The 22318-nt window shown below is 32.7% G+C and overlaps 1 long non-coding RNA gene across 1 annotated transcript in view; it reads right to left on the bottom strand.

Moving 5' to 3' along the window:
* Window positions 1-21818, bottom strand: part of LOC143076629 (uncharacterized) — a 145436-nt gene extending 123618 nt beyond the window's left edge. Inside the window, exon 1 of the long non-coding RNA XR_012978728.1 lies at window positions 21660-21818. This is a non-coding gene — a long non-coding RNA (uncharacterized LOC143076629). The remainder of the gene's footprint in view (window positions 1-21659) is intronic.
* Between the last annotated feature and the right edge of the window lie 500 nt (window positions 21819-22318).

Here is a 22318-nt window from a genome sequence, read left to right as displayed (position 1 = left end):
TTCTTAGTGTAATATTTGTATGTTCCCCTAACAGAACACTTCAATGGTGAAAATTGGCACATTTCACTTGAAGACCATTTAATATAAAATCCTCAAAGAAACATTGTATTCAATGTTAAGTTGATGTGTTTTCCTATATGCAAATTAATATAATATATGTTCCTCCCAATATTGTTTCGCTAAATAATAATTTTATTAGGTGTTCCACATGGAATATTTCACTAAATGATGTATTTGTAATTCTTGTTTGATATTTTTTATTCATCTTGTTTTGGTAATCAGTTTTTCTATTTATATAGTATACATATATATAGGAAGATGTGGCATGTGCTAGTGGCAATGAGACAACTCTCTATCCAAGTATCAATTTATAAAAGTAAACCATTATAGGTTAAGGTACGACCTTCAACACGGAGCCTTAGCTAACACCGAACAACAAGCTATAAAGTGTCCTAAAAATTACTAGTGTTAAACCATACAAACAGGAACGGTATTGGGTTTTTTTTTTGAGGGGGGGGGGATTGACAGTCAAATGATAAAATCTGAGTCAAAACGTAGCGGAAGTTTAGCCTTGTTTTTATTTACTTGATGTATATTCAACCCATTGTCCTTTAAACTATCGATTTTCTAGACGAAAAGGTAACATTAAAAAAAAATTGTCACTCTCATGTGATAGAGTAAATTAACACCCTCGTATCAGCCATCAAAATATTGCATTTTCATATGAAGTATAATTCATTTTTTGTCGTTCACCAATTAAACCATAAGTCAGGCTGTTTGTTAACTTGTTTGAATTGTTTTACCTATCATTTCGAGGCCTTGTAACTGATTTTGCAGTTTGGTATTTTTTTATTAGTGAAGGCCGTACGGTGACCTTACGTTGTTAATTTTTGTGTCACTTGGTCTGTTGTGAAAAATTGACTCATTGATTACAGTATCACATCTTTCTTTAAATTATGTTAATTACGCGAGCAAAAATTTAATGCATTACACGACGGTTCCCCAATGAATAGCCTTTATCTATAGATATAAATGGTTAGGAATCTGATATGCTACTGTGTAACAGTAATTGTAATATTTTCAAAAGTACACAAAGTCATCATGGTCACATGCAGTTGTGATAATACTAATTTGATTGAAGACCTTATACATATTTTTCTTAAAAAATTACAAGTTGAGAAAATTTAAATAAAAGATGATCTAGTCTTAAGGTGGTATTAGTGTCTTACTCCATCTTGGATTGTAAAAAACAGAGAACCAAAGATCTAGATTTTCCATCAAGATAGCAAAATTTGATGCAGGAATGCAGATATTTAATGTGAATTTTCATTTATAAGAGCCAATTTATAAGAATAGAACTTATAAATATGAATATTTTTGCAAATGTTAACTATTTTGGCTTGTTTTTAGGTTTTTTTAATTGGCATTTTAGGGGGAGGTATCTCTAAAACAGTGCATTTTCTGAAGGATTCATGGAATTTTCCTATTTTGTATTTAGTACGGTGACCCTATCTTTTCTTTTGATATTCTTAAAGCAGTGTCTGAAAACTATATTTTCCTGAAGTATTTAATAATTCTATCATTTTGTTTAGTTTCTAATCACAAAATGGTGTTTTTTCCTGTATAATCCATACAAAATGTGTCATTTTGTCCCGTCCTGTAGCTTGAGAAAATGCGCGTTGACTTATCATTTTTATTATATTTTTCGACATGTATCAATAGATACTACGTTTTGGCAAAGTAACGAACAAATTCTATCATTTTTATTTAGACTCCCATACCACCTTAAGTATTTTCTAGACTGATTTAACTCATTTCTGTACAATAGTTGGTACAATCAGGGAGAATCCATGAAATGTGAAAAGGGAGTGTAAATCCCAAAAGACAATTCATACCGGCGAGAGGAGCTAGGTGAAGGACAACTTTATCCTTAAGATACATATAACTGTGAGAACCATACTATTTTCTGTCTATTTCGATGAAAGGAGGGGGGTGAACATCTTGCACACGCCCTATCATAGATCGCCACTGGCAATGACAAGACTCGATTCTTTTATGATTAAGTGGTAAAAGATATGACATGGGTATATAATCTGTTTTAATCTTCATAAGTAGAGTTTGAATATTGATTATATTTTTTAGTAAGACTAGACATCGTGGTTTCGTCCTTGAATCAAAGTACCTAGTATGCTTATTTTTAGACTGGACTTAAAGTACACGTATTGACGACTAATAAACCCATGCTGATCTTAAGGTGCACAGTTATCTTTGATTTCAAAACATTTCTGTTTGAACCCGTCTTTGTTTTCTTGATACATTACACTTACAATAAACGAAATTTAACTTTTCAACTTATTAACCAAAGTCGAGTGGTGTTATGGTGGGAGAGGACTGACATGTAAGAATGGTGTACCAAAGATTAACATAGATATAAAATAACTACTGAAAGAAGTCCATAATTTATTATAAATTACGTCTTGTGTGCATAGAGGAGCTTTGATACTACAGTTTATAAAAAAATATTACATGTAATTAGTCACTTGATATAAACAAGCTTCAATCGATTTATATATACTAGTCAACAAAGGAAACGATTTGATTGGACTCCAGTGGCAAATAGTTCATGAATGGTTCCGGACGAACACAAGAAACAATACAAGGCAATGTATATCATTAAATTGGATACACTGTAATAAGGAAAATAATAGGCCAATTGGTCCTATATTTACAAAGTGTTATGTTCTTATTAAAACTATTGAAGACAATTACGCGATTTCTGTTGTTGCAATAATTGATATTTCAAAAATCTTATTTTCACCAAAAAAATTCATGAATCGATTTTGAACTGAAAACTTCCAACTTAATCAAAGTACTGAAGTACTGAACATCGGATGACTCAAGTTCTTGTGGATGGTCAAAAGCAGATGTCACAGAAAAAAGATCACACCTCTGTACATTTGCTATACCTGAAACTGAGTTTAATGTACAGAGCATATTTTTTTCTGAGACAAGTTCTTGCGCGGATGATAAATAAATGACAGGAAATTCAACCGCACCGTAATAACTATGATATTGTTGAGATACAAATCAGTATACCTGGGACTATTATACTAATATAATAAACGTCACAGAGTATGCACTGGTTTGTTGTTATTTTATTATTAATATAACAGTTACATGTACAGTCCTTGGATGGTGTAACTTCCCACTAACGTTACACCATACACCATACAGCATTACACCATACACGTTACACCTTTGCACCATACACCTTTCACATTACACCATGCACCATTCCCCATTCTATCTACTCGATCCGAAATTACCCATAATGCAATTAAATTTCAAATATTAAGATTATTATTATTGTTTATGTTTACAATTCGAAAAAATAAAATAAAAAGAAATTCGTTTCAACCAATGAGATGTCGTACACCATCATTCACACCATTCCCGATCGCACGTTACACAATCACACCATTCCTCAAACACCATTACACCATTCCCCTTACACCAGACACCACAGCACCATTACACCATTACACCAGTACACTATACAATTTTTTTGGAAAGTTTACACCATCCAAGGGCTGTATATATAATTTCCACATTATTTATGTATATGCCTATCCCAAGTCAGGAGCCTGTAATTCAGTGGTTGTCGTTTGTTCAAGTGTTACAAATTTTTTTTTCGTTCATTTTTTAAACACAAATAAGGCCGTTAGTTTTCTCGTTTGAATTGTTTTACATTGTCTCATCGGGGCCTCTTATAGCTGACTACGCGGTATGGGCTTTGCTCATTGTTGAAGGCCTTACGGTGACCTATAGTTGTTAATGTTTGTGTCATTTTGGTTTTTTGTGGATAGTTGTCTCATTGACAATCATACCTTCACATCTTCTTTTTTTTTATACTTCATCCATTTGTATATCAATATATTCTACTATGCTTTTAATAGTGCAGTGTAAGTGCATGGTGGACACTCTTTTGTAAGAAATCGATTTTTCTGAAAGATTAGATATGAGAAGCCATTCATATTTTCCCGCAAAAAAATACAGAGTTACCGGTCCTTACCGGGAGTGTCGTAAAACGTTTTTGAGCTATTCTTCCGCAAGCTTTAACACAATTTACAACTTCAAACGTTTAATGTTTTGCATGTTATTTTCTGTAATAAAGCACTAGCATGAATTTTATTAAATGGCGTGCATATACATTTCCAATTTCCTATACCTTTCCTAAGATTATAAATATAAGGCGATGTTGTATGATTGCCAATGAGACAATTTTCCACCAAAGTTCATATTAAGTAGATGTTAGCAATAAGAGGTAACGGTACGACCTTCAACAATGACAAAAGCCGATACCTTAAAGTCGATTATGAAAGGACACGACATAAATAAAAAGTGAAACAATTAAATTGAGAAAAATAACGGCATAATTCACAAATCAATTGGGAAAAACAAAAATTAATGACATGAACCATTACAACCACTAAATTGCAGGTTCTAGACAAAAGACAGGCGCATACAAAATGTGGCGGGTTTAAACATGTTTGTGAGCGCTCAACCTTCTAACATATGAACAAACTATAGAAGCCAGTTAAAAATGGCTTATCTCATCAGATCGATACAAACAGAAAAAAAAACTAACTAAAACATAGACCGGGTGTGACAGAGTATTTATACATCTCTTACAACAAAATATAAAAAATAGAGACCTAAGACTATATATATTGATGTTTCAACTCATGATGGGGTTCAACTTGATTTTTTAGACTTAGCCTTTTGAATATATGTTAAGGCTACAACAGTGAACTAATGGAAGAAATAAATGTCTTAAAAAAACCGAATGATATAAACATACAACAAAAGTGCCTAACTATATAAGTTTAACATAGAAAAGTATACGACGTATAATTGATTTTAAGACCGAGAAATATTTTCCAGTTAACAAACATATATACATAAGTACGTGTACGTACAATTGAAATTAAAATGAGATTTATAGAATAAATTATCGAAGAATCCAAAAAGAAAAATATTCAACGAGTGACCGAACAACACACGAATTTGCTAATGCGCGCAGCCTATTTGAATTCTTTGATTAGTTATTCTTTTTATTACATTGGCAAATGGCCTTTTTTAAGTAGAAAGGGTAAGAAACTAACATGTATATCTAAAAGAGATTTAAATTTCACACACATTATTTGATAAGAAGATACCAAGTCAATAGCTGATAAAGAAATTAAGAAAACAAATGGCACACATACAGGTGAACTCGTTTGGACCCTGCAAGATGATTGACCAAAAGGAAAAATGTAAATCCTATAATGCACTGGTCATTAGTCATTTCTTTGCATGTCTTCTGTCATAATCATAACAGACTAAATGCACTGATCCAGGGTTTGGTGTTTGAAGGCTCTACCAATGTTAGGAGTTAAAGAACCATATTTTACCCCAAAAAAATGGATGTAGTCTAATCTATGAAATATATTCATTTCTTAAAAAAAAGGGGGTGGGGTATAATTGAAGAAAAAAAAAATAATAAGCAACTTCGCATCCAATTTAGGATTTCAAGCATGTCAGTCATTGTGATTACAATTTCAAAAACATATCATTTATTCATTTTTTTTTCTAATATATTTTTCGGTGTTAAAGAAGTTATCTAGTCCTCCCCTGAGTGCTCCGTATAAAAACATTTTGGGGGAAAACACAGATACATTGGATTTGACAGTTTGACACCACCATTTAATTGCTTTTGTGCTGCTACTCGTTACTCGACACGTTACTAGGATAACCTTGGGGTGATATGTATAAAACTACTTATCCGAAAGGACGGATTTTTTTCTACATGTCCTACGATAAATAAATAATACGATAAGATCTGTCCTACTAAAAAACGCTTGGGAACGCCCGAGAGCGCCCGAGAAAAGAAAAAGCGCCCGAGGAAGAAAAAAAGGCCCGGGAGAATAAGTGATTTCCTGAATGAAAAAAAAAACATTGCGCGTTTCACCCGTATAAATGGGGATATTTACGATGCTAAATCTAAAGTGTGTAGATAGTGTTGTTGCACTTTTACATTTTAGATTTAAAAAGTGTATATAAGTTGGTAAATATAAGTATATAGAAGAATCATGAACGATATTGTCCTCGATCAAAACGTATATTTAGTTAGTTTAAAAAAAATCAGTGCCCGAGGTCTAATATTCGCAACTGCATGGTGAACAGTTGTTCAATTACTTTTACCGTTCTTAAATAATGTGCAACTCTTTTAATTTTATAAAATTAATATTAATCTGGGAAATTTGAGAAACGTATCTGTCGGTGTTTAACGATTTATAAATCTTCAGCATAAACTGTGATCCATTATTATCTTTTCGAAATAGTATTCATATATTATTGTTAAAATTGAAACATTCATCTCTATATATTTTCCCCGGGCGCTAATTTTTTTCCCGGGCGCGTTTTCTTCATCCGGGCGCTCCCGACGCTTTTAAGTAGGACCCGATTAGATATCTTAACTTAAGTAGTTTTAAATTATTGAAAAACAATAGTTAATAGTTTTAAATAGTTTTAAGGAGTATGATTGAATTTAAGTAGAGTAGAACTCGTTTTTATAGTTTTACCAGAGACATATAAATACAGAGATTGGCAACTTATCGTTACGGCTATTGACCAGCGGTCAACTTCACGCGTGTGCACGAGATTTCTCGAGAGTAGAAAATTCGCCAAACAATCCGCCATTATTGATTATTTACAAACAGCTTTAACGTACAGAAAACAACCAAATTATAATAAAATACAATCTATATCAACACAATTCAATTAAAAATAACTTAAATTTATGAAGTGGCATAGTTTGTTTATAATTTTAAGCTTTCTTTAGTAATAGTTAATAAAATTATAGGCGAATTTATATCCCGATTCAAGAAGCCCAAATTTTAGATTCAGTACTCGATAAGGCTCCCGACTTTTGGAACCAAAATAAATAAAACTAAGCAATATTTCGAGGTTGTGTTTGTTTAAACAATGACATATAAGGTCTGTAAAACGGTTTCTTCTATTATAGTTGGACTAGGATAATCCTGAATAAAATGATCGTTGGATAACAAAACTACTTGAATGGTCTCAAAATGGCTTCAGAGTCATAATGTTCTTTTACTTGAAAATTAAAGCAATGATAATTAAATTACTAAACACATGCTAATGTTCTTGTTGTTAAGCTCCATTGATACAGGTTTTAATGTTGCTAATTAAAAATCTTGATCATGGTAATAAAACTGTTTATAATTTGACACCTATTAATAAGTAAACATCCTGTAAGGTACACGAAGTAAACATCAAACATGTTAGGTTATCAGTAGCTGTATGATTCTTCCTCTTAATAAGTTAGTAACTCATGTAATTAAACCACTTGGACATGCAGAAGTGTCACCTGTTGTTAACAAATTGATGAAGTCTTTCTAGATTAATTATTAACATCATAAACAAGGTAGTGTGAACCCCTGGTGTTAAAACTTGAAACTTTTTATCACAGTGTAAAGTAGCCCGACATATCTTGTCAAGTTGTTATGCTTAATAAGTCATATATGCACCACGAAGCCATTTAAATTAAGTACAAAGCCACTTTGACATTTTGTTTTCATATAAATAATTATTCAATCTTGGCGGAATTGATGATTCTTAAAGTTTTTCTTAGGGAAGTATTACAAAATTAACATAGCATGCATGGACAGGACCTTAAATACTTTTAAAGGACATGCACTTTTGCATATCCTTTTTTTTTTTTAACAAATGCGTCCTTGTTAAAAGGATGAAGAAAAAAATAACATTTTCGCCTAAATTACATTTCAATTGTTTTCCATGTTGTCTTGAAGTGTGTCCAAGGAACCCAGAGATAGATTTCAGAATCTTGTCAAAGTCAGGACATTTGTAACCAAAGTATAGCAGTAACATCTGCACTTAAACTCTTGTCAATTTCCTTGACCTTTTTTTTTTGGGGGGGGGGGGGGTGCACACCTGTCGCTAGAACAAAGTCGTCGTCACTATCTACAATTGGGTCAGTGTCATTGTCGTCCAATGATAAAAAATCTGTCTTGGACATCGTGAATATCACAACAACCACCAAGCATCAATTTTAATATAGATATAAATATTGAGATGATAGAAAGTTAATTTTAAAAGGGGAAATTTCGCTTGCTGACATCTTCGACATTACACAGTTATTTCTTGCAAAGATAATAATTTTCCACATACACACCTAATCATGGGACCCCCTAATTAACAGACCGATTGATGCTACATGTAAACAGTGTCATTATTATTCACCTGCGAATTTGTTTACAATACAAGATTTTAATTCTGAAAGTCTTTGTCACAGGCACTTGTTTCTATCCATTGGAAGAAAATATACGTTGATAGTGCCGGTTCTTCCAATGGATAGAAACAAGTGCCTGTGGTCTTTGTCCTGGTCCTTAATACAAAGAAAAACAACAGGGTGTTCCGAGTGATTATTATCGATTGCCTAGACTACCGCTAATCTCGTTATCATATGATTAGAGGATGCTAGGTACGAGTTTACACGCGTGAAGTCAGCGAGATTTACAAGTCGCTAATCTCTTTAGTATACATGTCTCTGGTTTTACTTATAATTTTGCAATTTAAATTAATCTAATCGTGAATTATGTTGAAACAAAGTTACAATTTCTTTTAAAAATAACAGTATTTTTTAAATAGTTTATTACAGTGTAGAAAGTTGAACGTTAATCTTAATGGGATTCCTAAATGTTATGACACCTTCAGTAGGTCAGTCTAGTCATTAAGAGTTCAAATAATAGTCGTCTGCAAATGCAACTGGTGGATATTTAATTACATTGTTTTTATCATCTCTGGGAATCAGGTTAACTTAGTGTGAAATTTTCTGTCTAATGTTGCAGACGTAAACAGTTCGCTTTTATTACAGCGAAAACAATGTTGTGAAATTATAATAAATGTTGTAAATATTGGATAAAAAAATTAGTTATAAGCAAACATTCGATGTCACTGCTTTAGAGGAGATGATACTTTTGCAAATTTAAATGTGAAATTACAAAAAAACCTAATGCAATTGTTATAAAATATATCATATAACAAATAGTATGAGAAAAATATAAAAATATTCATAACTGTCATACAAGCGCGGAATATAGTTTCAATTGGGAGATATATTCTCCGTAACACATTCGAATATCAACCAGAATACAGGTGCGCCTATACATGCGATTTCTTTATAATAAATAACTAGAGGCTCTATATATATAAAGTACGAAGTCCTGTTGGTCTCACACAGATTATAAAGTGTCTTTTAAAGTCCTGCGCTGAAGATGTGTAAAGTGTAGCGCTGGAGATATAGAGTCTAGCGCTAGAGATGTAAAGTCTAGCGCTGGATATGTAAAGTCCAGCGCTGAAGATGTAATGTCTAGCGCTGGAGATGTAAAGTCCAGCGCTGGAGATCTAAAGTCTAGCGCTGAATATGTAAAGTCAAGCGCTGAAGATGTAAAGTCTAGCGCTGGGGATGTAAAGTCTAGCACTGGAGATGTGTAAAATCTAGCGCTGGAGATATGCAAAGTCTAGCGCTGGAGATGTAAAGTCAAGCGCTGCAGATGTAAAACCAAGCGCTGCAGATGTAAAGTCTAGCGCTGAAGATGTACTATCAAGCGCTGGAGATGTAAAGTTAAGCACTGGAGATCTAGATGTAAAGTAAAGCGCTGGAGATATAAAGTATAGCGCTGGAGATGTAAAGTCAAGCGCTGGAAATGTAAACTCCAGCGCTGGAGATCTAAAGTCTAGCGCTGAATATGTAAAGTCAAGCGCTGAAGATGTAAAGTCTAGCGCTGGGGATGTAAAGTCTAGCACTGGAGATGTGTAAAATCTAGCGCTGGAGATATGCAAAGTCTAGCGCTGGAGATGTAAAGTCAAGCGCTGCAGATGTAAAACCAAGCGCTGCAGATGTAAAGTCTAGCGCTGAAGATGTACTATCAAGCGCTGGAGATGTAAAGTTAAGCGCTGGAGATCTAGATGTAAAGTAAAGCGCTGGAGGTATAAAGTATAGCGCTGGAGATGTAAAGTCAAGCGCTGGAAATGTAAACTCCATGCAGCGCTGGAGATCTAAAGTCTAGCGCTGGATATGTAAAGTCAAGCGCTGTAGATGTAAAGTCTATCGCTGTGGATGTAAAGTCTAGCGCTGGAGATGTGTAATATCTAGCGCTAGAGATATGCAAAGTCTAGCGCTCAAGATGTAAAGTCAAGCGCTGGAGATGTAAAATCAATCGCTGGAGATGTAAAGTCTAGCGCTGAAGATGTAAAATCAAGCGCTGGAGATGTAAAGTTAAGCGCTGGAGATCTAGATGTAAAGTCAAGCGCTGGAGATATAAAGTCAAGCGCTGGAAATGTAAAGTCCAGCGCTGAAGATGTAAAGTCTAGCGCTGAAGATATAATAAAATTAATGGTATCAATTTTCTTGCACCAGATGCGCATTTCAACAATACATGTCTCTTCAGTGATGCTCGTGGCCAAAATATTTGAAATCCAAAGCTTATAAAAAAGATGAAGAGCTATAACCCAAAAGGTCCAAAAAGTATAGCCAAATCCGTGAAAGGAATCAGAGCTTTGCATGAGGGAGATACATTCCTTAATTTATAACAATATCTATCATTTTGTAAAAGCAAATTTTAATAACACATAAAAAATCCGTATTTTCATGCCAGTACCGAAGTACTGGCTATTGGGCTGGTGATACCCTCGAGGACTAATAGTCCATCAGCAGAGGCATCGACCCAGTGGTAGTAATACAATTAACGGTATCAATTTTCTTGCACCAGATGCGCAATTCGACAAAACATGTCTCTTCAGTGATGCTCGTGGCCAAAATATTTGAAATCCAAAGCTTATAAAAAAGATGAAGAGCTATAATACAAAAGGTCCAAAAAGTATAGCCAAATCCGTATAAAGTGTAGCACTGAAGATGTAAATTCAAGCGCTGTAGATGTAAAGTCTATCGCTAGAAATGTAAAATCGTGTTTTATAGTGTGTTGCAAATGAGGATGCAAGAAAAGCCTCGGTCACATCTTACCGGATAGCTCGAACCCACGCCTAACGGAAAACCTTTTTTCAATCCGTTCATATCTTTTTTCAATCCGTTCATATCCGTTAGACGTCCGTTCTTATTCGTAAGACGTCCGTCCATATCCGTTGCATGTCCATTAAGCGTAATTATCCGTCGACGTCCGTTCTGTCCGGTGGAAAATTTTGAGCATATTCAAAACGTTGAACGGACGTCCAACGAATAAAATGTCCGTTGAACGTCCGTAAGGCGTCCGTTTTGTACGGTACTCGTCCGTTTCGTTTCCATTTTGTATACGTTACGTGTCCGTTATACATCTGTTGGTGGTCTGGATGATAAACTCACCAACGGACTTCAACCGGACGTATAACGGATAAAACGGATGTTGAACGAATGAGAAACGGACTTCTACCGGACGTATAACGGATAAAACGGATGATCAACGGATCTGAAACGGATATATGCCAATTGAAATTTTTGCGTCAGAAATGCCAATTATTGGTATGTCAGATTTCTTAAGGTTCATGAATTCTTATTATTCATAATCAACCTTAAAATAAGGGCGATGCTTCACAATCAAGCAGCTCTTATTTCAGACGCTGACCTTATGCGATATTTTGAAGAATAAACCAAAAACAGTTACACCTAAACATTTTGAATATTTATGCGATGTACATGTATTATTATTGTTGCCTTTTATTTTTCCGTATATATTGTTCATCCGTTTTATCCGGTACGCTTCCGTTAGGTGTGCGTTTTATGCGATACTCTTCCGTTGGATGTACGTTCGACATCCGTTCTGTCCGGTACATTTCCGTTTCTCGTACTTTGCATATCACACCTTACCGGATAGCACGAACGGACGCCTAACGGATGAAAAAAAAAAAGATGTCCGGACAGAACGGATGTCCAATGTATATACGGATGGTATGCTGCTTTCACGAAAAAATACTTTGGGTAGCACTTTACCAAAGAGAATAAGCCTTCTTCAAATCTCTTCGATCATAAGCTTAAGTTTTATAAAAATGTCCATGAACCAGAGTTTAAATAGTGTCGAAACTTTTATATTGACTGCTTTATTTGAATGAACAAATCAGTACATTGCTTTAAAATTAATGCACTTATATAATAGAATCGAAGAGTACATCGATAGAGAATGGTTATTAAATTGGGTATGTTGTAAATGTTAGATGAAATTGTCTACGTTTTTTTATTCTTCTGTAATGTTTACTGTTTTCAGAGTGTTTTTTTTTTTTTTCTTTTTTAGCCATGGCTTAGTCAGTTTATTTTCGACTTATGGGTTTTTATGTCCTCTGGGTATCATTTGCCTGTTTTTTAGTTATGATTTTTTTAAAAGTAAAAGAAATGGAGGATAAATGGTTTATTTTTAAATAAATTGTTACCTATGTCAAATTCAAAACATTGCCAGTGTTTATCTTATGAGATCACCACATGGTAGACATGTCTACCGAAACAAAAACATATTCCAATAAAATCGTTATCACGATATGATCGATTTTTTAATATCTTGATGCATTATAAGCATTTCCAAAATTATTTGATTTCATAATATTAATCCACACATTATGCTATCTTATAATATTATTGATTTTTATAATATATCTTAAATTATGGTGTACCATAATATTCGTTATGGTGTAATACTAGCACTTTACCAAAGAAAATAAGCCTTCTTCAAAACTCTTCAATCATTAGCTTTAGTTTTTCAAAGATGACCATTAACGAGAGTTTGAATGGTGTCGATAGAGTATGCATGTTATTAAATGTGGTATTTTGTAGATGATAAATGATAGTTATGGATTAACCGTTTTACAGATGATATCGGATATGTTCCTTATTTCATAACTAAAATCCCCTTTCCTTTTCACGTATATGACATACCGAAATAAAGTATTTACCGGGTTTGTAATAACATGAGCAACACGACGGGTGCCACATGTGGATCAGGATCAGCATACCCTTCCGGATCACCTGATATCACAGTTTTCGATGGGGTTCGTGTTGCTCAGTTTTTACCTTTTTGTGTTGTGTATTGGGTTCTATTATTTGAATGTTTGTCTTTTCTTTTTTAGCCATAGCCTTGTCAGTTTATTTTCGATTTATAAGTTTGACTGTCCCTCTGGAATCTGTCGCCCATCTTTCACAGAGAGTGGTTATATTGATTTAGTATTTTGTAAGCGCGACATTTTTGTAAACTTAATAGGTAGTAACATTCATATATGTAATTTATTATTGTATTAGTTTAAAGCAATTCAATGGGACGTCGTCATATATCTTATATGAATTCACTCGTTTAAACTTAAATTGGAGAAAAAAAGTTTCCTTACGACAAAACACGATAATACCATATCAACCCGGCTTTTTACTAGTTTGAAATGTTCACCAGGATTCAAGTCTTGCTAGTTCACAAAGTGTCAGTCTGTTGTCTCTGGCTGGAGTTGTCTCTTTTACATATATTCCCTATTTCGATCTCAATTTTATGTAATTAGACATGACGTCCTACTCGGACATATTATTGTGAATCCGGAGCAATAAGTCATTACTCTCAATAAAAAAAAAATACTACTTAATTCGGAAATTAAGGAATACAGGTGTTATAGTTTTAGAATATTAGCCGAGATAATAGAACAATTTTTAAACCTTTATACAACATTTCTCGTAGCTTTTATATTATATTTTATTGTTTGAATCAACTGATTTACCATTCAATGAATTGCGATTAACACGTAGTGATTGATATTTGTTCGGAGTGTTCAAATCTCTATATTATAAATATTTAATATATTTATTTATATTATTCTATATTATATGTTGACTAACAAACTTCGTGTTTTGACTAGTATGATGTGTAAAGAAGTCAACGAATAAATTTGGATAAATAGAAATAGAATTTTTTTTTTGATTTTAATATTATATATTAACAAACAAAAATAAAAGTCTATTATAAATGTCGTCATGTATAAGTCATCATCCACATTTCATACAGTACTTATATCTTAATTTATTTCCAAAAGATTATTTTGGCAGGTTGCACTCCCATTAGTACGTTGTGATATAATTTCAACTAGGCATTAATATTATGAGTTCATTCTGCAATGTGTATAAATTTTCATATCAAACGTAAATTATGTCATCTGTTTCTTACCAATTAATGATACTGCTGAACTAAATAATATTGTATTACATATGACCTTGCTTCGAATGGAAATAGTTTAATATTTACAATTTATTTCTTCTGCTGTTTTTATACTTGTATATAAATTAATTTTGTGGTTCTCAAGAACCAATATGTTATTTTAATTTTTTAAGAATTTTTTTCTGCAGATATATAGAAGTGAAATGGACAATAACTGAATTTTGATATGCAACGTGTTATGTAGGAAAATAACAATGACCTTCTGCTGTTGTGTTTTTTTAATTTGGTCGGGTTGTTGTCTCTTTGACACATTCCCCATTTCCATTCTCAATTTTATATGTCATAGTGCTGTTTTAAATACTCAGGTGTATCTATCATCAAATATTGACCGACGTCGAAATAAATATTTATTGGTAATACATCAAAATAAATATCTAATTTCTACCTGCCTATGTTTATAGATTATGATTTAAATTCTGTCTTGATGTCTCGATTTTTATTCTAAGATGTAATTTTTATTTACATGTAAGACAACACAAGAGACTTTTCTTTTACAGACACAATTTTATTTTTAAAGGATTTGAAAAGAAACATTTCAAATTTGATGGTGACAGAAAAAATACGTTGTATGCATGTGTATTCGAATTAATGTACCCACCTTACCCAATATACACAAATACACATAAGCAACATTAAAACGGTCTGCAACATAAACTGAATTTGAAACAATAACAATTGCATGTAATGAGTTTTTGTGGATCTGACCATTAATTAAATTTCGTCAAATCAAGACATATAAACACGTGAAAGTAATGTGTTTCTATACCTATTGTGTACATAGTCATTTATAATTTATAAAGACGTCTGAAGGATGTGTACTATTTTTTTATAACATTTCCCCTTGATAAAACTTATGTATTGAAAACGAGGTCAACTGACACACTTATTTTCTACATTTATTTTCTAAAACACGATTTATTCATTGTTTAAGGAACGATAATACACTTAACAAAAATATGGCTTATAAGACGACACGATTTGTCTCCCTGTACAAAATACTGATCTAGATAAAAGACATTGAAGACGAAAGCATTTTAAATATGACGCGAGAAAGGCGACAATTGTCGGATGAATATAATCAATAGATGATCATAAAAATAGCATTTCAAGATTAATAAATTACGGAACTTGTTAGGAGTACCCAAAACATTGTTTTTCGGACACATCAAATTTTATTTTTTCATGCATAATTATGAAATTCAATAATATTCAAAATTATGGACACACATAATATTACTGGAAATATTATTTAATCTCATAATATTATGGCTTTTCATAAAGCAGTCAAATTTAGCCAATTCCATAATATTATGGAGTTCGCTAAGTGCCCCGACTGTACATATATACTTGGATATTTGGTACAAGTATTGTTTATATTTGTATATTTGGTACAAGTATTGATTATACTTGTTTATTTGGTGCAAGTATTTGTTTTATGTCTACATTGATGGGTGGTTTATACCAGGAGAATTATAATTTCATTCGTTTAAACGGGCAGTGCATTAGAGTGAAATTAATTTCTCCTGGGTGTTTCATCATATGTAGCATAGAGGGCGTTATGTTTTCCCGCTTCAAAATTATTTTCGCAGTATTTTATTGCCTATGTAATCATTCAGCACGACATCGTCAATCTGAACAGTCGAATTTTCTTGGTAAATTTTAATTCTAGTTAAAAGTTTATTAAGCTTTTTATATGGAGAGTTTTTTGTTTGATACTGATGTTTGAGTTATATATACTATATGTTTAGATATATGTATGAATTGTGTTTATTTCTTATTAAATATAGAGCATCGGCGTTGTCGTGCGACAATCCACTTTACAAAGTCTTTTGTATTTATTATAGCCTTTTATGGCGTTTATATTCAGAGTGTATACATATATACTTGGATATTTGGTACAAGTATTGGTTATATTTGGATATTTGGTACAAGTATTGATTATACTTGTTTATTTGGTGCAAGTATTGGTTTTATGTCTACATTGATGGGTGGTTTATACCAGGAGAACGTAAATTCATCACAATGTTGCTGCATTTTACAAAGTCCACACTGTCAATCAATGATATACAAAACAATAAAATGAAGAATGGAAATGGAGAATGTGTCAAAGAGACAACAAACAACCCAACCAAAGAGTAGTCAACAGTCGAAGGCCACCAATGGATTTTTAAAGCAACACGAAACTCCCACACCCGTAGGCGTGCTCCACCTGGCCCCTAAGAAAATATGTTAATTAGTTCAGTGATAATGGACGTCATGCTAAACTCCAAAATGTATAATAGATGACTTGGAACAGGTGCAAAAATGCGGCGGGGTTTAACATTTTTTTGTTGTTTTATCTCAACCCATCCCCTATTACTCTAGCCAATGCAGAAATAACAAACACACAACAATACGCACAATAAAACTTAGTTTAATAGAAGTCCGAGTCCAATGTCAGAAAAGGTAACCAAAGAAGCTAAACAAAATGACAATAATACATAAATCAACAAAGATCTACTAGCAACTATTAATCAGAATTTAATAATCACCCTTTATTCGAGAAAACTATAATACGTTACCCTACAACAAACAATATAGACCGTACAAACGCTTCGCACTTTCCAAACAGTGGCTCAATTAACATGTATGTTATATAAAGATGAATTGAAGCAAAACATATTCGTTTCAAACCAAAACATATACTAGTATTAAGAATATTATTATATGTTATAGTTATGCGAATTAGAAAATGCTTTTGAAAATATATTTAATTCGACTGAAACAAGGTTAACATAAATTACATCGTCATAAAAAAAAGAACAACAAAAGTATCTTACAAACTTTCCCGTGTTTTTTTTTAGATCAGGGTTACAGTTTTAGGAAAACAAACAAAATTCGAATTTTTGCTATGAAAGTTTTTGAAAATCATATGTTATTCCTCCCTAATGTAAGAAATTCAATGTATGACGTATTAGTATAACATGTGAATTAATACGTCCTAGGTAGATTTCTACCGACAACACACAGATAAAAACCAAATCAAATAAATGAAAGGTCGTAGTTTAATATATTCGCATGTTATTAATACAGTAGGAAACTTTTCAATACACCAAATTATAGGATATAATAAGAACAGGAATTTTGATTTAAAACAAGAGTTTAATAGAATTGGCGAGATATTAAAGTATTTAGCGATTCAGATCTGTATAGATTTATTGACAAAGAAAGTTGTAAACCCAAAAATTCAAAAATTAGCGTTAAAAGTCTAGTGAACAGTTTTAAGGAGTAGGTCCAGTAAGCCCCTTTTTAGCAGCTTTACAAAATTGTTAAAATGTAAACTTTTAGTTATTTATTGGACAGTAGAATGCTTCTTCTACATAAATATGGGTTATTTTTGATAGGACAATGCACATATATCGGGTATTACCACCATTAAGTCATGCCAAAGTACTGAAATCTTCACAATTCCCGCATTTTAATTACATTTTAGACGGTTTCGTGTAAAACTAAAGTGGCCGCATTCGTGTTCATCCTATTTATTGAAAAGTAATTAAATAATAGTTATTGAAAAACTGGTCAATATCGTGATATATAGACTACCCACAGGACCGTGGTATTGACTGAGACAACGATAATGACTGAGCCAAATGCGAGGTCATTATCGCTGTCGCGGTCAATACCATCGTCCTAAGGGCTGTCCATATATCACCATAATTACAGGTTTTTCGATAACTATAATGTTTATTTCATTTAGGAACTATGTTTAAAAAGAATTCATACATTCAAATTTTTGAAAGTTACCGTGAGATAATGTTCGAATTCATTAGGAAAGAGTGAAGACCGGTCATAGTTTTAGATATCTGTATAATACACAATCTGTGGGATGCACAATATAAGAGTGTACACCAAACATGACATACAACAGATACTATATAATAATCCAGAGGACTATACTTTCTAATTTAAAATTTTAGTACTATTTTAAATATATTGAGCGGAAATGAGTACTACTTTTGCCTATATCAAACAACAAACATGGATTTGGATTTGCTAGTGCATGACGTATTGAGGTTTTGAAATATACATCAATTTTCTACGCATTCCTTTAAAATTACGACACGCCAGACGACATTATAAAATGGAATTTTAAACTATGTTTTTATTTTCTTCTTCAAAAATTAAACAAACAAAAAAAACAAACAAACAAACAAACAATATATTTTGACTTTGTACATGTGAATAACACAATGCTATAAAAAGTCGATTTTAAGTTTTCAAGTTTCTTACAAGTACTTGCATTTATATACACATACGGACGTGTAACAGTTATTAATAACAAATAGTTTTGTGAAGTCATTGTTAAAACACATTCCACCCGGATGGTTAATGTCATTGTTTCTGTTCAGCATTTCTTCACAATTTTCTCCATCTGGTGACATTCTTTGTGTATTGTTGGTCTCAAAACCACCAAAATAAATGTTCCTCTGTCGATCAAGTGTTACACCTGCTGTACTTGAAACGTCCTTACTGTAAACTAGTGTTCCATCTACTTTGATACAAAGGAGTTTGTTATGACATCTTACAATCAACTGATCATGTACATCATTATATACCATGATGTAAATATCCTCAGATCTTTGTCGAATTGTTTTAAGTATTATTCCATTAGTGTATAATGCTTTGATAGTACCACCTGTACCACCAACGTAGATTCTGTCACGTCCAGCAGCAATACCATAACATCTAAATCCCATGTTGACTTTGTCGGACTTTGTCATTGTTGTCGTATTCATAAATTGTATAGACTCTTCGTTTGGTAGGGTAGCAACAGCTCTATTGGTACCAGGTATCACATCAACACAACGAGGTTTGGAGGAAAATGTTATCTCTGTCTCATAATCTTTACAATCTCTGTAAACATACAGTTTGGTATCGGATGATGCTGTACTAGTAATGAGGAGCTTATTATCATCTGTAACTGATACACTCAAAAAACTTTTTACCACATCAGTATTAAATTTTAATACTGTATCCTTCTCAAACCCTAGAATATTTTTCATTGGTTCTGCCTTTATCTGGGCTTGTTGAAATTTCTTTGGTTTGTATTGAACTTGACATGGTTGGACATACTCTAACAGTGACCCGAAAGACTCAAGCTTACCATCTTTCTTTTCGTCAAAGGTTATATTGAATTCTTGTGAATCGGATACTATCTGCTGAATCTTGGCCTCGGCGCTATGAATATTTGTTACTTGTTGGCGAAGGAATACAAAGAGCTGATTCTTAGATCCATGATCTCTCAAAAAATCCATCTCGTTTTTATTTTCTATAACATTGACCAAGACTTGCGATATTTCTTGCTTTTGTTTGTTGATTTCCATTTCATGTTTTCGTTGGAGAGATGACAAAGTGGTCGTTAATTCACGCTCCAAATCGTCAATTTGTTTCAAAAATTTGGATTTCACTGCTCGGATCTTCTTAGTTATTGTTGATTTGGATTCCTCCATTGATTGTAAGTTTGACTGTCTGTTATTGTCTAAAGCATTCAATGTTGTAATAAGATGCGTTATGTCTTCCATAACATCGTTAAACAGTGCAGACTTTCTAACATCATTCGAGGCAAGTTCCAATGGGAGAACGTTCTGACAAAGCCTGTGTTCATTAGATATGCAGGCTCTACAGCAAACGATATCATGATCTGTGCAGTAATAATCCAAAAGCATCTCTGAATGGACATTGCAGTTTTTAATCGCAGGCATAAGTTTATTGGATCCGATTGACGACAGGTCGATAACATGGTGAGATTTGAAGGCTTTGAACCTGCAATGTGATTCATCACAGTCTGTACAAAGTCTTTCTTCACAGTCAGAGCAATACTTTGTTGCTGTTGAAGACTTGTCAGCTTCGGAACAAGGATCACATAAACTAGCCGATGCCATAAGAAAACTTCTAAAAAAAGGAGAGGTGTGGTTTTATTATACTCTAAATCAAAAGATTTTTCTTCATGTTCTGTATTGTATACAAGTTTTTCCAAGCAGTTTAAGCAATTAACATTTGACAATCTAGAATTTAAACTTAATCTCATTTTTTTTTAAAACGCAACTTGTAATTAATCGAAATGATATATGACTAAAACTACCAGAGTCAAACCATCCATAGTCAAATTTTGAGATGTTCAGTATATTCAAATGCGACATTAAATACACAAAAACTCAAACATGCATACATGTAAGTGATGAAGACCGTGCATTGACCTATAATGGTTTACTATTACAAATTGTGACTTGGATGGAAAGTTGTCTAATCAGGCTAATGAAAACTCATTCCACATCTTCTTATAACTACATTGTACAAATACCAATAAATATGGGGTGATGATGTTCCTCAGTCATATTAACTTTTCATCATTACCGAACTGAACAAAGTAATAACACGACGGGGGCCGTATACGGTGCAGGAAATGCTTATCCTTCTGGAACACCTGATTTTACTCCCATTTTTTATTGGAGTTCGTGTTGTTTCTTATTTATTATTTATAACTGTTGATGTAAATGTCGTTTGGTTTTGTGAGACTTTGTTTACTCCTTGGTTTTGATTGTTATTGTCTTTCAACCAGAACAGAAAAGGAATAAAATAGACGAGAGACATAATTTACCTAGTAGAATTGGCAATAAGCATAGTCTAATGATTTGATCGTTTTCCTAATAATGCTAATTGTAATGTATTCACTACGCAAATCAAAGTATATCTGTATATTGTGGTACTAACCATTGTGTATAACATTCCGAACATTTGATATTGTGGAGCAGGATTTGCTCACCCTTTTGGACCACCTGAGATCACCCCAAATGTTTGGTCGGGTTTGTGTTACTTTGTTTTTAGTTTTCTATTTTGTGTATCATGTGTATTGTGTTCTGTTATTTGTCTGATATTATGTCTCTGTTTTAGTCATGGCGTTGTCAGTTGAAAGTTTGACTGTCCCACTGGTATTTTTCGACCCTCTTTTCTAATAACTACAATCTACCTATATTTTATAAAAGTAAAATATATACCCTACAATAAGCGATATCGATCATTTATCGATTCGCACTTTTCTAACATAGATATGATTCGCACTTTCTTAACAGTGATTTTTGCCTGAATATCGATTACATAAAGAAGAATCAGAAAAAGAAAGATATCCATTTGAAACCAAATTAATTTATTTACAAAAGAGAATACTTTTAAAGTAACATGTGACTATCTTAACATAAACGGAATTAACAAAGGATTGATAAAATATTTACTTTCGGTTTTAACGGTATCTACCTAAGCTAGTTTAGTTCTTCATAAAAAAAAATATTACAAAATTAGATTACATACCTGATTAATTTTCGTTAAGCTTCTAATTAAGAATAAAACCACGACGGTTCTACTGTTTAACTTGTAATTCTGGTTCTTGAAGACAACAGTAAAACACCTGTGTGATGTATGATGATTTATACACTACGTGGCGCTGTTAACAAAATAAGCACACTTCCTGGTTAAAAATAAACACACAATTTAAATACATTTTAAATCATGAAATATGAAGTTTCAATATTTAAATCAAACTATTTATTGCTAGAGTTGTATATAGAAAAATTGTAATGATGATAACAATATATAATTATGCCGGCTGCACAGGAATATTTTTCGGTTTTATATTCTTAGGGATTTATTGACACAGACAGCTTATAATATTTTTTCTATCAAGGTTCATGTGGACTGCAAAATCCAGTTAAGTTTTGAATTTTTTAAAACATACTATATATTTTAGTTTTATTTATCTTTTTCCAGATGCACAGGTTTGTCTGTACTCAGAGTAAAATTGGAAGTGAAGCCGAAGGGTCCATATGAACATTAAGCATGTTGAGTGCAGAAAAAAAGATATCATGATTTTAATAACATAGGTAGATTTTATATTCATTCTACGCTATTATTTTTTCATTTGTCATTAATATGAAATCATAGACATACAATCACAAACTTCAGTAACCGAC

The sequence above is a fragment of the Mytilus galloprovincialis genome, chromosome 5, assembly GCF_965363235.1.
Source record: "Mytilus galloprovincialis chromosome 5, xbMytGall1.hap1.1, whole genome shotgun sequence".
NCBI classification, from domain to species: Eukaryota; Metazoa; Mollusca; class Bivalvia; order Mytilida; family Mytilidae; genus Mytilus; species Mytilus galloprovincialis.
Note: the sequence above shows the minus strand (reverse complement) of the source record. Positions and strands in the feature narration are given on the sequence as shown.